The sequence below is a fragment of the Bombina bombina genome, chromosome 5 (assembly GCF_027579735.1).
Source record: "Bombina bombina isolate aBomBom1 chromosome 5, aBomBom1.pri, whole genome shotgun sequence".
In the NCBI taxonomy this organism is placed as follows: domain Eukaryota; kingdom Metazoa; phylum Chordata; class Amphibia; order Anura; family Bombinatoridae; genus Bombina; species Bombina bombina.
In genome coordinates, this window is record NC_069503.1 from 726,204,963 (window position 1) to 726,221,656 (window position 16,694).

General features: G+C 38.7%; 1 protein-coding gene across 5 annotated transcripts in view; it reads right to left on the bottom strand.

The window, feature by feature from the left end:
- Nucleotides 1-16,694, bottom strand: part of ATXN1 (ataxin 1) — a 759,530-nt gene that overhangs the window by 221,114 nt on the left and 521,722 nt on the right. For all 5 annotated transcript variants that reach the window (XM_053714766.1, XM_053714770.1, XM_053714767.1 and 2 more), the window contains one exon: nt 12,989-13,039. The gene's annotated coding sequence lies outside the window, so the exon portion shown is untranslated. The remainder of the gene's footprint in view (nt 1-12,988; nt 13,040-16,694) is intronic.

Sequence of the window (16,694 nt, forward strand, 5' to 3'; positions counted from 1 at the left end):
GGCTTGAAAAAGTGCCGATTGCCCTTAGATTAGGGGGTGTTTTTATTTTTATAGGGGTATTAGTTTAGGTTTAATTTTATTATTTTGGATAGCTTTGTTTATTTTTTTTCTGTATTTTTACTTTTTTATTTTTTGTAACTGTAGCTTGGGGGGGTTGTATTTTTTAAACATAGAGTGCCCTCTGGGCAGGCTTATCGCCTAGTTTAATATAAAACATAATTTATGCTTACCTGATAAATTCCTTTCTTCTGTAGTGTGATCAGTCCACGGGTCATCATTACTTCTGGGATATTAACTGCTCCCCTACAGGAAGTGCAAGAGGATTCACCCAGCAGAGCTGCATATAGCTCCTCCCCTCTACGTCACTCCCAGTCATTCGACCAAGGACCAACGAGAAAGGAAAAGCCAAGGGTGAAGTGGTGACTGGAGTATAAATTAAAAAATATTTACCTGCCTTAAAAACAGGGCGGGCCGTGGACTGATCACACTACAGAAGAAAGGAATTTATCAGGTAAGCATAAATTATGTTTTCTTCTGTTAAGTGTGATCAGTCCACGGGTCATCATTACTTCTGGGATACCAATACCAAAGCAAAAGTACACGGATGACGGGAGGGATAGGCAGACTCTTTATACAGAAGGAACCACTGCCTGAAGAACCTTTCTCCCAAAAATAGCCTCCGATGAAGCAAAGGTGTCAAATTTGTAAAATTTGGAAAAAGTATGAAGCGAAGACCAAGTTGCAGCCTTGCAAATCTGTTCAACAGAGGCCTCATTCTTGAAGGCCCAAGTGGAAGCCACAGCTCTAGTAGAATGAGCTGTAATTCTTTCAGGGGGCTGCTGTCCAGCAGTCTCATAAGCTAAACGAATTATGCTACGAAGCCAAAAAGAAAGAGAGGTAGCGGAAGCTTTTTGACCTCTCCTCTGCCCAGAGTAAATGACAAACAGAGAAGACGTTTGTCGGAATTCCTTAGTTGCCTGCAAGTAAAATTTTAGAGCCCGGACTACATCCAGGTTGTGCAGTAGACGTTCCTTCTTTGAAGAAGGATTTGGGCATAAAGAAGGAACAACAATCTCTTGATTGATATTCCTGTTAGTAACTACCTTAGGTAAGAACCCAGGTTTAGTACGCAGGACTACCTTATCCGAATGAAAAATCAAATAAGGAGAATCACAATGTAAGGCTGATAATTCAGAGACTCTTCGAGCCGAGGAAATAGCCATTAAAAATAGAACTTTCCAAGATAACAACTTTATATCAATGGAATGAAGGGGTTCAAACGGAACGCCCTGTAAAACATTAAGAACAAGGTTTAAACTCCATGGTGGAGCAACAGTTTTAAACACAGGCTTAATCCTGGCCAAAGCCTGACAAAAGGCCTGGACGTCAGGAACTTCTGACAGACGTTTGTGTAACAGAATGGACAGAGCTGAGATCTGTCCCTTTAATGAACTAGCAGATAAACCCTTTTCTAAACCTTCTTGTAGAAAAGACAATATCCTAGGAATCCTAACCTTACTCCAAGAGTAACCTTTGGATTCACACCAATGTAGGTATTTACGCCATATCTTATGGTAAATCTTTCTGGTAACAGGTTTCCTAGTCTGTATTAAGGTACTAATAACTGACTCAGAAAACCCACGTCTTGATAAAATTAAGCGTTCAATTTCCAAGCAGTCAGCTTCAGAGAAGTTAGATTTTGATGTTTGAAGGGACCCTGTATCAGAAGGTCCTGTTTCAGAGGTAGAGACCAAGGCGGACAGGATGACATGTCCACCAGGTCTGCATACCAAGTCCTGCGTGGCCACGCAGGTGCTATTAGAATCACTGATGCTCTCTCTTGTTTGATTCTGGCTATCAATCGAGGAAGCAACGGGAAGGGTGGAAACACGTAAGCCATCCTGAAGTCCCAAGGTGCTGTCAGAGCATCTATCAGGACTGCTCCTGGATCCCTGGATCTGGACCCGTAACGAGGAAGCTTGGCGTTCTGTCGAGACGCCATGAGATCTATCTCTGGTTTGCCCCAACGTCGAAGTATTTGGGCAAAGACCTCCGGATGAAGTTCCCACTCCCCCGGATGAAAAGTCTGACGACTTAAGAAATCCGCCTCCCAGTTCTCCACTCCCGGGATGTGGATTGCTGACAGGTGGCAAGAGTGAGACTCTGCCCAGCGAATTATCTTTGATACTTCCATCATAGCTAGGGAGCTTCTTGTCCCTCCCTGATGGTTGATGTAAGCTACAGTCGTGATGTTGTCCGACTGAAACCTGATGAACCCCCGAGTTGTCAACTGGGGCCAAACCAGGAGGGCATTGAGAACTGCTCTCAATTCCAGAATGTTTATTGGCAGGAGACTCTCCTCCTGACTCCATAGTCCCTGAGCCTTCAGGGAATTCCAGACGGCACCCCAACCTAGAAGGCTGGCGTCTGTTGTTACAATTGTCCAGTCTGGTCTGCTGAATGGCATCCCCCTGGACAGGTGTGGCCGAGAAAGCCACCATAGAAGAGAATTTCTGGTCTCTTGATCCAGATTCAGAGAAGGGGATAAGTCTGAGTAATCCCCATTCCACTGACCTAGCATGCACAGTTGCAGTGGTCTGAGGTGTAAGCGTGCAAAGGGTACTATGTCCATTGCCGCTACCATTAAGCCGATTACCTCCATACATTGAGCCACTGACGGGTGTTGAATGGAATGAAGAGTGCGGCAAGCACTTTGAAGTCTTGATAGCCTGTCCTCTGTCAGGTAAATCTTCATTTCTACAGAATCTATAAGAGTCCCCAGGAAGGGAACTCTTGTGAGTGGAACGAGTGAACTTTTCTTTTCGTTCACCTTCCATCCATGTGACCTTAGAAATGCCAGCACTAACTCTGTATGAGATTTGGCAGTTTGAAAGCTTGAAGCTTGTATCAGAATGTCGTCTAGGTATGGAGCTACCGAGATTCCCCGCGGTCTTAGTACCGCCAGAAGAGCACCCAGAACCTTTGTGAAGATTCTTGGCGCTGTAGCCAATCCGAATGGAAGAGCCACAAACTGGTAATGCCTGTCTAGGAAGGCAAACCTTAGGTACCGGTAATGATCTTTGTGAATCGGTATGTGCAGGTAAGCATCTTTTAAATCTACAGTGGTCATGTACTGACCCTCTTGGATCATAGGTAAAATTGTCCGAATAGTCTCCATCTTGAACGATGGAACTCTTAGGAATTTGTTTAGGATCTTTAAGTCCAGGATTGGTCTGAAAGTTCCCTCTTTTTTGGGAACCACAAACAGATTTGAGTAAAACCCCTGTCCCTGTTCCGATCGTGGAACTGGATGGATTACTCCCATTAACAAGAGCTCTTGTACGCAGCGTAGAAAAGCCTCTTTCTTTGTCTGGATTGTTGACAATCTTGACAGATGAAATCTCTCTCTTGGAGGAGAGTATTTGAAGTCCAGAAGGTATCCCTGAGATATTATCTCTAGCGCCCAGGGATCCTGAACATCTCTTGCCCAAACCTGGGCGAAGAGAGAAAGTCTGCCCCCCACTAGATCCGATCCCGGATCGGGGGCCCTCAATTCATGCTGTTTTGGGGGCAGCAGCAGGTTTCCTAGTCTGCTTGCCCTTGTTCCAGGACTGGTTAGGTTTCCAGCCTTGTCTGTAGCGAGCAACAGCTCCTTCCTGTTTTGGTGCAGAGGAAGTTGATGCTGCTCCTGCTTTGAAATTACGAAAGGAACGAAAACTAGACTGTCTAGTCTTGGCTTTGGCTTTGTCCTGAGGCAGGGCATGGCCTTTACCTCCTGTAATGTCAGCGATAATCTCTTTCAACCCGGGCCCGAATAAGGTCTGCCCTTTGAAAGGTATATTAAGCAATTTAGACTTAGAAGTAACATCAGCTGACCAGGATTTTAGCCACAGCGCCCTGCGTGCCTGAATGGCGAATCCTGAATTCTTCGCCGTAAGTTTAGTAAGATGTACTACGGCCTCCGAAATGAATGAATTAGCTAGTTTAAGGACTCTAAGCCTGTCCGTAATGTCGTCCAGAGTAGCTGAACCAATGTTCTCTTCCAGAGACTCAATCCAGAATGCCGCCGCAGCCGTGATCGGCGCAATGCATGCAAGGGGTTGCAATATAAAACCTTGTTGAACAAACATTTTCTTAAGGTAACCCTCTAACTTTTTATCCATTGGATCTGAAAAAGCACAGCTATCCTCCACCGGGATAGTGGTACGCTTAGCTAAAGTAGAAACTGCTCCCTCCACCTTAGGGACCGTTTGCCATAAGTCCCTTGTGGTGGCGTCTATTGGAAACATTTTTCTAAATATCGGAGGGGGTGAGAACGGCACACCGGGTCTATCCCACTCCTTAGTAACAATTTCAGTAAGTCTCTTAGGTATAGGAAAAACCTCATTACTTTAGCAAAATATTTATCCAACCTACACATTTTCTCTGGTATTGCAACTGTGTTACAATCATTCAGAGCCGCTAACACCTCCCCTAGTAATACACGGAGGTTTTCCAGTTTAAATTTAAAATTTGAAATATCTGAATCCAGTCTGTTTGGATCAGAACCGTCACCCACAGAATGAAGTTCTCCGTCCTCATGTTCTGCCACCTGTGACGCAGTGTCTGACATGGCCCTAATATTATCAGCGCACTCTGTTCTCACCCCAGAGTGATCACGCTTACCTTTTAGTTCTGGTAATTTAGCCAAAACTTCAGTCATAACAGTAGCCATATCCTGTAATGGGATTTGTAATGGCCGCCCAGCTGTACTCGGCGCTACAATATCACGCACCTCCCTCTGAGCGGGAGATGTAGGTACTGACACGTGAGGCGAGTTAGTCGGCATAACTCTCCCCTCGTTGTTTGGTGAAATTTGTTCAATTTGTACAGATTGATTTTTATTTAAAGTAGCATCAATACAGTTAGTACATAAATTTCTATTGGGCTCCACTTTGGCATTGCAACAAATGACACAGGTATCATCTTCTGAATCAGACATGTTTAACACACTAGCAAATAAACTTGCAACTTGGAAATACAATTCAAATAGAATAATATTAAAACGTACTGTGCCTTTAAGAAGCACTGAAGATCTATGACAGTTAAAAATTAATAAATTGAAACAGTTATAGCCTCAATCCTTGTAAACAACACAACTTTAGCAAAGGTTTAATCCCATTAGCAAAGATAACAATTTCTGAAAGCAGGAAACAAATTACAGAATAAAAGTTTTTATTTCAGTCAAACTATAATTCTCACAGCTCTGCTGAGAGAAATTACCTCCCTCAAAATAAGTTTTGAAGACCCCTGAGCTCTGTAGAGATGAACCAGATCATGCAGGGAATACAATGAGTTGCTGACTGAAATATTTGATGCATAGTAAAAGCGCCCCTCCCCCACACACACAGCAGTGAGGGAGAACAGAAACTGACAGAAAAAACAGATTTAAGCAACTGCCAAGTGGAAAAATGGTGCCCAAACATTTATTCACTCAGTACCTCAGCAAATGAAAACGATTTTACATTCCAGCAAAAACGTTAAACATAATCTCTAGTTATTAAACAGCTTTATGTGTTTCTTACAGTGTAATTCTAGTGAAGTACCATTCTCCCAGAATACTGAAGTGTAAAGTATACATACATGACATTATATCGGTATGGCAGGATTTTCTCATCAATTCCATTGTCAGAAAATAAAAACTGCTACATACCTCTATGCAGATTCATCTGCCCGCTGTCCCCTGATCTGAAGTTTACCTCACTCCTCAGATGGCCGAGAACAGCAATATGATTTTAACTACTCCGGCTAAAATCATAGCAAAACTCTGGTAGATTCTTCCTCAAACTCTGCCAGAGAGGTAATAACACACTCCGGTGCTATTTTAAAATAACAAACTTTTGATTGAAGATATAAAACTAAGTATAATCACCATAGTCCTCTCACACGACCTATCTAGTTGCTGGGTGCAAGAGAATGACTGGGAGTGACGTAGAGGGGAGGAGCTATATGCAGCTCTGCTGGGTGAATCCTCTTGCACTTCCTGTAGGGGAGCAGTTAATATCCCAGAAGTAATGATGACCCGTGGACTGATCACACTTAACAGAAGAAAAGTATTTAATTATTTGTGCAATAAAAATGTGACATTTTTAATCTTACCTTATTTTATATTGGTCAAAATTTTAGCTGGGCGGTGCACCGGCTAAAAAGCTTATAGGGAGAAATATTTTTTATTATATATATATATATATATATATATATATATATATATATAATCTTACACAACCTTAACACTCCCTGTAAGGTAACAATGGCCGGTGCAGAGTCTCCAAACACACTCCAAAGAAATAACTTGCACCCGGTTTCTTCAATAAGGATGTTACCACTTTATTCACAGATTGTGGTACACTTCACACCGAAAAACATCCAACGTTTCGGTCCTCCACATGGGACCTTTATCAAGGATACAACACAAACTTAATCACCCACCTTAAATAGTATTCCACATAGGGAACTATACACACTTCTCATCTGAAAATCACCAAACAGGAACAGCAGGCACCAACTTCCTGTGATGACATCATCACAAAATTAACAAAAAACTACTAGAACATGCCACTTGGGCTAGAATGCAAGTGGCATGTTAAAGTTATCATGCAGGGTTAAAGATAAAAATAAATGTGCACCAAACACAACATAAATACACTCATATATACACTATCTGAATAAAAAAGAAATCATATAAATATTAATTAAAAAGTTTTATAAAGGTTGGATTCAATTTTATTCCAAAATGGCTGGACCCTCAGTTTCCTCAAATATACAAGAACTTAATTACAAAATATTAACAAGATGGTATCTCACCCCAGCTAGGTTACATAGCATTTACCCAAAGGCATCTAATCAATGCTGGAGACGATGCGATGATAGGAACAATGAAACACATATAGTGCGATTGTCCAACAATTAAAAACTATGGTTGGATAATGTATCCAACACATTCTGCTCTCTTAAATAAATCTATTAAGGGTATTTGCAAAATTAGGGCTAAACTTATAACATACGTGCTAAACGGCCCTAAATCTGTCATAGTCAGAAACTGGAAGAAAACTATTTCACCACACGTAGAAATGTTAATATCTAGAGTAAATGAATTATTAATATTAGAAGAATACTTTTATTTAAAGTCAAAGAAAGAGGATTTTTTCCAAATGATACGTCTCTATTGGGATGAATTTCTAAATAAAGATTGTGTAAATTTAATATAATTAATAATCGAATGCGGAGGGGACCCAGACAGGAAAGATGTTCTCCCCTTTTTTTTTCCCTTTTAATGTTAAACCTTAAGAACTTTCATGTAAGCACCCTCTACTATTTAATGGTTTTAAATCAATACTTATGCTAGGAAGATAGAATGAGATAGTTGCAATATGATATTATAAATAGATGTTTGGTTTATCCTAGCATATTCATTTTCTGGTAAACAGAGACTTGAAAGCCTGTATTCATTTTATATACGGTATCAAACAATATCATCATGAATATATTTTTTGTAAAATAAAATAAATAAATAATAAACAGCTAGATGCAAGCCAATAGGATTAAAGCTCAATCCTATTGGCTGATTGCATCAGCCAATAGGATTTTTTACCCTTTAATTCCGATTGGCTGATAGAATTCTATCAGCCAATTGGAATTCAAGGGACGCCATCTTGGATGACGTCATTTAAAGAAAACTTCATTCTTTAAGACCCATCGAAAGAAGAGGATGCTCCGCGCAGGATGTCTTGAAGATGGAGCCGCTCCGCATAGGAAGGATGAAGATAGAAGATGCCGTCTTGGATGAAGACTTCTGCCCGCCTGGAGGATGACTTCTAGCCGCTTGGATGAAGACTTCTCCCGGATGGATAAGGATGGATGTCCAGTCTTCAAAAACTGTAAGTGGATCTTCGGGGGTTAGTGTTGGTTTTTTTTAAGGGTTTATTGGGTGGGTTTTATTTTTAGATTAGGGACTTTGGGCAATGTAAAAGAGCTAAATGCCCTTTAAGGCCAATGCCCATCCAAATGCCCTTTTCAAGGCAATGGGGAGCTTAGGTTTTTTAGTTAGTTTTTTTGGGGGGGATTAGTTGTGTGGGTGGTGGGTTTTACTGTTGGGGGGTTGTTTGTATTTTTTTATTACAGGTAAAAGAGCTGATTTCTTTGGGGAAATGCCCTGCAAAAGGCCTTTTTAAGGGCCATTGGCAGTTTAGTGTAGGCTAGGTTTTTTTTTCTTTTTGGGGGGGTATTTTGATAGGGCAATTAGATTAGGTGTAATTAGTTTTAATATTTTATCATTTCTTTTTTATTTTGTGTAATTTATTGTTTATTTTTTTGTAATTTAGATAAATGTATTTTGTTAATTTAATTTATTTAATTCTAGTGTAATGTTAGGTGTAACTCAGGTTAGGTTTTATTTTACAGGTAAGTTTGTATTTATTTTAACTAGGTAGCTAGTAAATAGTTAATAACTATTTATTAACTAGTCTACCTAGTTAAAATAAATACAAACTTAGCTGTGAAATAAAAATAAAACCTAAGATAGCTACAATGTAACTATTAGTTATATTGTTGCTAGCTTAGGGTTTATTTTACAGGTAAGTATTTAGTCTTAAATAGGTATTATTTAGGTAATAATGGTAATTTGTATTTAGATTTATTTTAATAATATTAAAGTTAGGGTTAGATTTAGGGGTTAATATTTTTATTTAGTGTTAGTGATGTGGGAGGCCAGGGGTTTAGGGGTTAATAACTTTAGTATATTGGGGCGGCAGATTAGGGGTTAATAAGTGTAATGTAGTTGTCGGCGATGTCGGGGCGGCAGATTAGGGGTTAATAAGTGTAATGTAGGTGTCAGCGATGTTAGGGGCAGCAGATTAGGGGTGTTTAGAACTCGGGTTTAAACATAAATTTTCTTTCCCCATAGGAATCAATGGGGCTGCGTTACGGAGCTTTACGCTCCGTTATTGCAGGTGTTAGGCTTTTTTTGATGTCTATGGGGAAATCGTGCACGAGCACGTAAGACCAGCTCAAAGCAGCGCTGGTATTTGTGTGCGATATGGAGCTCAATGATGCCATATTGCCCGCTAACGTGGGGTTTTTGCAAACCTGTAATATCAGCGCTATTAAAGGTGAGCAGTGGAAATAACTTGCAAGTTATTACCGTGCCGCTCATAACGCAAAACTCGTAATCTGGCCGAAAGTAAATTGCTGCAACCAGACACCCAATACTTCTTATAGTATCTGGGTGTATGCCGACAGCTTTAAAAAAAAAAAGTTTTATAAAGGTTAAAAGGTATATGATATATGACAAGGTATTTGAATGGAAAGTGCTATATTGTTTGTATGTATGTATGTATGTATATATATAAAGAAATGATTATGTGTCTGTTTTTATATATATATATATATATATATATGTGTATATATACGTGTATGTGTATATTAAGTATTTATATATGTATATACATACATTTATACGCATATATGCACAAATTATATAGTCTATAAATATATAGACTTTGGAGCCCTTTCCACTCAAATGCCTTACAGCATGAATAATCATACTGTATATTTACTGTAAGATATTTAACATACCAATGTTCTTCCCATAGGAGAAATTGTTCTTAATATTTTGAAATATATATTTCGATATATATATATATATATATATATATATATATACACAGTGGCCTATATTTATCAAAGTCTGGCGGCCCCTATATCTTTTCTAGATATATACAGGGAGTGTAGAATTATTAGGCAAGTTGTATTTTTGAGGATTAATTTTATTATTGAACAACAACCATGTTCTCAATGAACCCAAAAAACTCATTAATATCAAAGCTGAATAGTTTTGGAAGTAGTTTTTAGTTTGTTTTTAGTTATAGCTATTTTAGGGGGATATCTGTGTGTGCAGGTGACTATTACTGTGCATAATTATTAGGCAACTTAACAAAAAACAAATATATACCCATTTCAATTATTTATTTTTACCAGTGAAACCAATATAACATCTCAACATTCACAAATATACATTTCTGACATTCAAAAACAAAACAAAAACAAATCAGTGACCAATATAGCCACCTTTCTTTGCAAGGACACTCAAAAGCCTGCCATCCATGGATTCTGTCAGTGTTTTGATCTGTTCACCATCAACATTGCATGCAGCAGCAACCACAGCCTCCCAGACACTGTTCAGAGAGGTGTACTGTTTTCCCTTCTTGTAAATCTCACATTTGATGATGGACCACAGGTTCTCAATGGGGTTCAGATCAGGTGAACAAGGAGGCCATGTCATTAGATTTTCTTCTTTTATACCCTTTCTTGCCAGCCACGCTGTGGAGTACTTGGACGCGTGTGATGGAGCATTGTCCTGCATGAAAATCATGTTTTTCTTGAAGGATGCAGACTTCTTCCTGTACCACTGCTTGAAGAAGGTGTCTTCCAGAAACTGGCAGTAGGACTGGGAGTTGAGCTTGACTCCATCCTCAACCCGAAAAGGCCCCACAAGCTCATCTTTGATGATACCAGCCCAAACCAGTACTCCACCTCCACCTTGCTGGCGTCTGAGTCGGACTGGAGCTCTCTGCCCTTTACCAATCCAGCCACGGGCCCATCAAGACTCACTCTAATTTCATCAGTCCATAAAACCTTAGAAAAATCAGTCTTGAGATATTTCTTGGCCCAGTCTTGACGTTTCAGCTTGTGTGTCTTGTTCAGTGGTGGTCGTCTTTCAGCCTTTCTTACCTTGGCCATGTCTCTGAGTATTGCACACCTTGTGCTTTTGGGCACTCCAGTGATGTTGCAGCTCTGAAATATGGCCAAACTGGTGGCAAGTGGCATCTTGGCAGCTGCACGCTTGACTTTTCTCAGTTCATGGGCAGTTATTTTGCGCCTTGCTTTTTCCACACGCTTCTTGCGACCCTGTTGACTATTTTGAATGAAACGCTTGATTGTTCGATGATCACGCTTCAGAAGCTTTGCAATTGTAAGAGTGCTGCATCCCTCTGCAAGATATCTCACTATTTTTTACTTTTCTGAGCCTGTCAAGTCCTTCTTTTGACCCATTTTGCCAAAGGAAAGGAAGTTGCCTAATAATTATGCACACCTGATATAGGGTGTTGATGTCATTAGACCACACCCCTTCTCATTACAGAGATGCACATCACCTAATATGCTTAATTGGTAGTAGGCTTTCGAGCCTATACAGCTTGGAGTAAGACAACATGCATAAAGAGGATGATGTGGTCAAAATACTCATTTGCCTAATAATTCTTCACTCCCTGTAGGTATAGATATATATTTAAAAAATATATAATATATTCTTATCTGATAAATTCCTTTCTTTCTTGCTGGTGTGCAGTGTGGGTTAGCATGCGAGCGATAAGTGTTAGTTTGTTTTTAGCAGCGCACTCCATTAAAGTCTATTGAGAGAAGAAGTTAATGTGGTTGTGATATTTGTAGTCCTTAAGTAAGCGCAATTCAGGTTTCGCTCGCAAGCAAACCATTTACTTTCAACCTGTTTCATGCGCACTAATCTTTGCATGTTAAAAATTTACTTCTAGCAGTGTTTGAGCTAAATAGCACGTCACTTGTAATCTAGAACCATGTCAGATATGATTTATCTGCACCTTTAAACTCTTCCCACTCAAACCTTCATACATAACATATCCCCTTTAAACAACTTTTATACATTTATTTCAATAATAAACTAATATTTTATGCATATATATATGTGTAATACTTTAATAAATTTTACATGTGTTTAGTGATACTTTTCTAACACTTTATTTTAGATCTCAATCTACGCTAACATTTTTAGCACTGTTATAACTCACAACTTTATTTAAATATTTAGACTGACTGCGCTAACCATAGGGTACGCTAAAGGGATGCCAGCCACGTGAAACATTCTATGGTTACTCAGTTTTACCATGGAATTGTAATACCAGATTGCATGCTAATCTTAGCGCAGTCCTGTGATATTGATAGCGCTCCCTGCACTATCAATAGTTCTCTACTTGTAATCTAGACCTAAATTTGTTTAACAGTTTTCTACACTCCTTCAAAACAAAAATAATATGCCAGTTATGAGAAGGCCTTTTTTATCAAATACGAAACAACAAGTTAACGTAGACAATTTGTATAATAAACATATATTCTCTTTCCTCGTTGTCTCAGTAACTCCCCACTTAATCTCCCTTCATATCTCTCTCTACCTCTCTCCCACCTCCTCTCTGACAGTATATACCACAAGCAAATAATGACTACTGATAGATTCCACCAGATCTCTAGTAAACTACTGAAACACGCACACAAGAGATAGTGAAAGTGTGAGTGGGCTCCTGCATTCACACTTCATAGCTCTTGCAATCGCTAATCATCAGATCAACAGTCATCTGACCTGACCTGCTTTCATGCATAGCATTGTAGAAACTATTTCAGGACAGATTTTAGTGTATGACATGTGATTTATATTTGCCTACTCTTGTGGCAAAAAACTTGTAGTAGGAGGCATGTTCAGTTATTTTAAATTTTTAAAGAATACAAATAACTCTAATTGAAATGTTTTAAATGTACAGACAGCTACACTATTTTTTTTATATCAGTGCTTAAAGGGACATGAAACCCACATTTTTTTCTTTCGTGATTTAGAAAGAGCATGTCATTTTAAACAACTTTCTAATTTACTTCTATTATCTAATTTGCTTCATTCTCTTGATATCACTTGCTGAAAAGCATATCTAGATATGCTCAGTAGCTGCTTATTGGTTGCGGCACATAGAGGCCTCATGTGATTGGCTCACACATGTGCATTGCTATTTCTTCAACAAGGGATATCTAAAGAATTTAGCAAATTAGATAATAGATGTAAATTGGAAAGTTGTTTAAAATTACATGCCCTATCTGAATCATGAAAGTTTAATTTTGACTAGACTGTCCCTTTAATGCCAAATATAGTGCTTACCTGCCATCAGTTTGTGTTTGAAAAAGAGGAAGATCCAGCTTCTTCATGAAACTATAAAAAATAATAATAATAATAAATAAATGCACTTTAAAGTTAGGTTTACAGCAGATTATTACTATTTTATACAACTGAAGATTTGTTTATGTCATAAAGATACACAGAAAACTTGTTTCTATGTTTAGTTCTGAATAAACACAACGTATGCTACCTCACACCACAAGGGGGTACAACAAGCTCAGATAGTTCTTTAAATATTTTACACAGAATGTTGAGAAAATGAAAAAATGATATAGTAGAGCAAGAAACAAGATATTAAATTGGGATTTTGTCACAACTGACACATTACAAATCTAATTACAGCTTATGATATCATTCAAATGACATGTTTAACCTAAATGTGTAAACTAGTTTATTGTAAGGTTTTCACAACACGTCAAAGCTATACATAGTATCATGAGTTGTACAAGAAAATGAATAGTTAAATAGCAATCAAATATTTAAATTCACATTTTTATTAAAGCTACTATATGAAAACACACAATAAAAAACCCATTGTCTGTTTCTGCATTAGTACTTGTAGACTTATTTATAGATTTCAAGCAATATCTTTATTTCAGTGGATTTCAAGCCTTTACATGAAAATCCTCTCAACAGCAGGCAATGGAAAGGATATGAATGCTTCTTGTCTAATTAAAGGCATCTTAGCGATGTAGTAAATTTAATACATCACTTCCATCCATGTTTTTAATCTCTACACCACTGTTTCACAACTCCAGTCCTCAAGTAACCCCTTACAGGCCAGATTGTCATTATAGGTATGCCACACAGGGAAATAAAACATTTAGATGTCAAGTATTTTTATTTAGATTTTACTGGACAGCCTGCTAAAATACTGGACACCTGGCAACCCAACCTGCTAAATGCGATCATATTTAAAAAATCATAAACTTTTTCACAATCTTTGGGTTTCTCACTAAAATTATTTAATTACTACTACTGCAGTCATCAAATACTAAACCCCAGAGACCCAAAACCCATTTTATATTTCACACTAAGAAAACACTAACACTTCACTGGGGTTTATTAGAAAAATAGTAAATTGTAGTTTATAGAACTTTGCCTCTATCACCAAATCACGACATGACATGTCTAATTAGGTAACACCCACTTCAGATGTTGATCATTGTATAGGATATTTTGTATGGCATATATAGCAAATGTTTATTACCTATTGTATTAAGCCTGATGAAACAGCCACCGGTTGGCTGAGAAACGCGTTGCTAGTATTTTATATATCTTAATAAAGTAAGTTTTTATATACTTACCACCTTCTGCCGTACATTATTACTATCCTATATATCATCCTGGATTACTGGGAGTTCCTGCTACACCGGGTATCAGTCTGCTGGGTGACTGTTTGATCCCAGTTTGCCTCTAATGCAAGGGAGGTGCTCTACTAAATGTGAGTGCAATTTTTATCACGCCTCACCTCACTTGCCCAAACAATACTAAGCCATATTGGCTTGGTTTTTTGCTTACATCATTTACAGATTGCTGAACAGATCCCAGCTTGCTCCTTCTGCACCACTAGGGGCGCTCTACCAAATGTGAGTGTATCTATCACATTACAATTTGTCATTATCTTAAAAAATATTGGGGTGGAGGCTCCTCTTCATCCGATATTCGTCGCACACTGAAAATTGAATGCAAGGTACCGCATTCAATTTGGGGTACCTTGCATTCCTATTGGCTGAAATGTTTAAATTAGCCAATAGGATTAGAGCTTCTGAAATCCTATTGGCTAATCAAATCAGCCAATAAGAATTCAGTAGCTCTCATCCTATTGGCCGATTTAAAAACTTCAGCCAATAGGAACGCAAGATACCCAAATAAATATGGGATACCTTGCATTTAATCTTCAGTGTGCGACGGACGATCGCATGAAGAGGAGCCTCCACGCCGATGAGGACCGCTGCCGCTCAAGACCACCGCTGAGGATCCGTGCATGGGGGAAGCCAGCTCCGCACCTCCACTCTGTGTCGCCTTCGCTCCGGATGAAGATAGAAGATGATGGAGCTGCTTGGAAGAAGACCTTCTCTGCGGTACTTCAGGAACAGTGAGTACCTATTTGTGGATTAGTTTTAGGAATTTATTTTTAAGATTAGGGATTTAATGGACTGTAAAAGAGCTGATTGCCCTTTTAAGGGCAGTAAAAGAGCTGAATGCCCTTTTAAGGACAACACCCATACAAATGCCCCTTTAGGGGCAATGGGTAGTTTAGGGTTTTTTTGTGTTATTTTTGGTGGGTTTGGTAGGTGGGGGGGGGTTTACTGTTAGGGGAACTTAGTATTTTTTAAATATAAAAGAGCTGTTTAACTAAGGGCAATGCCCTACAAAAGGCCCTTTTAAGGGCTATTGGTAGTTTAGATTAGGTGGTGGTTGTTTGTTTTTGCGGGGGGGGCTTTTTTATTTTCATAGGGATTAGGGATTTTTTTATTTGTTGTAACTTTAGATTTTATTTTATTTTGTAATTTAATGTTAGTTTTTATTTAAGTGTAACTTAGTATTGGGGTTAATTTAGGGGGTGCTAGGCTGGGGGGGCTTAGTAATTAAATTAGTTATTTGCATTGTGGGGGATTTGGCGGTTTAGGGGTTAATAGGTTAGATTTATTGCGATGTGGGGGTTTGGCAGTTTAGGGGTTAATAGGTTAATTAGGTTTATTGCGATGTGGGGTTTTGGCAGTTCAGGGGCTAATAGGTTAATTAGGTTTGTTTGCGATGTGGTGGGTTGGTGGTTTAGAGGTTAATATTTTAATTATGTGATTTGCAGATTAGGGGTTAATTACTTTATTATTTTGCGATGTGGGGGTTTGCGGTTTAGGTGTTTGTTAATACATTGTGCGGGAATTTCGTTTTTTTTTGTTATATTTCGTGTGGGCGGTTACGTGGTTTTTTATTTATTTCTTGTGGGCGGTTGCGTGTTTTTTCATTATTTAGTGTGGGCGGATGCATGTTTTTTTTTTTTAAGGCTTCGGGTTTGCCTACGCTGCATCCAGGTGGATCTTTTTGGCTGCGCGTGCAGCCAATATTCTTTTGGCTGCCTCGCGCAGCCAACATTCCTTTAAGGATACGTGCGCAACTACGGACGCGTTACAAACGCAATTATAGTATAGATATGTGGGAAAAAATAAAATGAAGCATAAAACCTCAAGATTTTTAAATACAAAACTAATCAATAAAAAAGAATGTAATTCTGCAAGAAGAACATAAATCTAGGTTTATGACAGTTTCTACAAACATGCTTGGAGAGGTTAAAAAGACGTATAAGGATTAAGTAAATTTGTTTGCAGAGAAAGTTTGTTTGAAACATGACTTTCTCGCCTAATCTCAGTGCTATAAATGCTTGGAATGTCAAGTTTGTTTCTGGCAGCGTAGGTGGCAGCTAAATGTTATGAATAAACCTTTGTATAGGGCTTTTATTAAGCATACTGTTGTATTTTAAGGGCACCAGAAAAGAATAGTGATGGGAAATCTGAGAGGGTTGAGTGAAACAGGAAGCTGTTTAGGGTCAAAGGCATTCCAAAGTCCAGAGATGGTGGGGTGTAAGTAGAAAGTGGGAAATAATACTGAGAATAATGAAAGATTATGCAAGTATGGAAGACAACAAGGAATATGATAGATGGGCAAAAAAGAACAGAGAGCACTT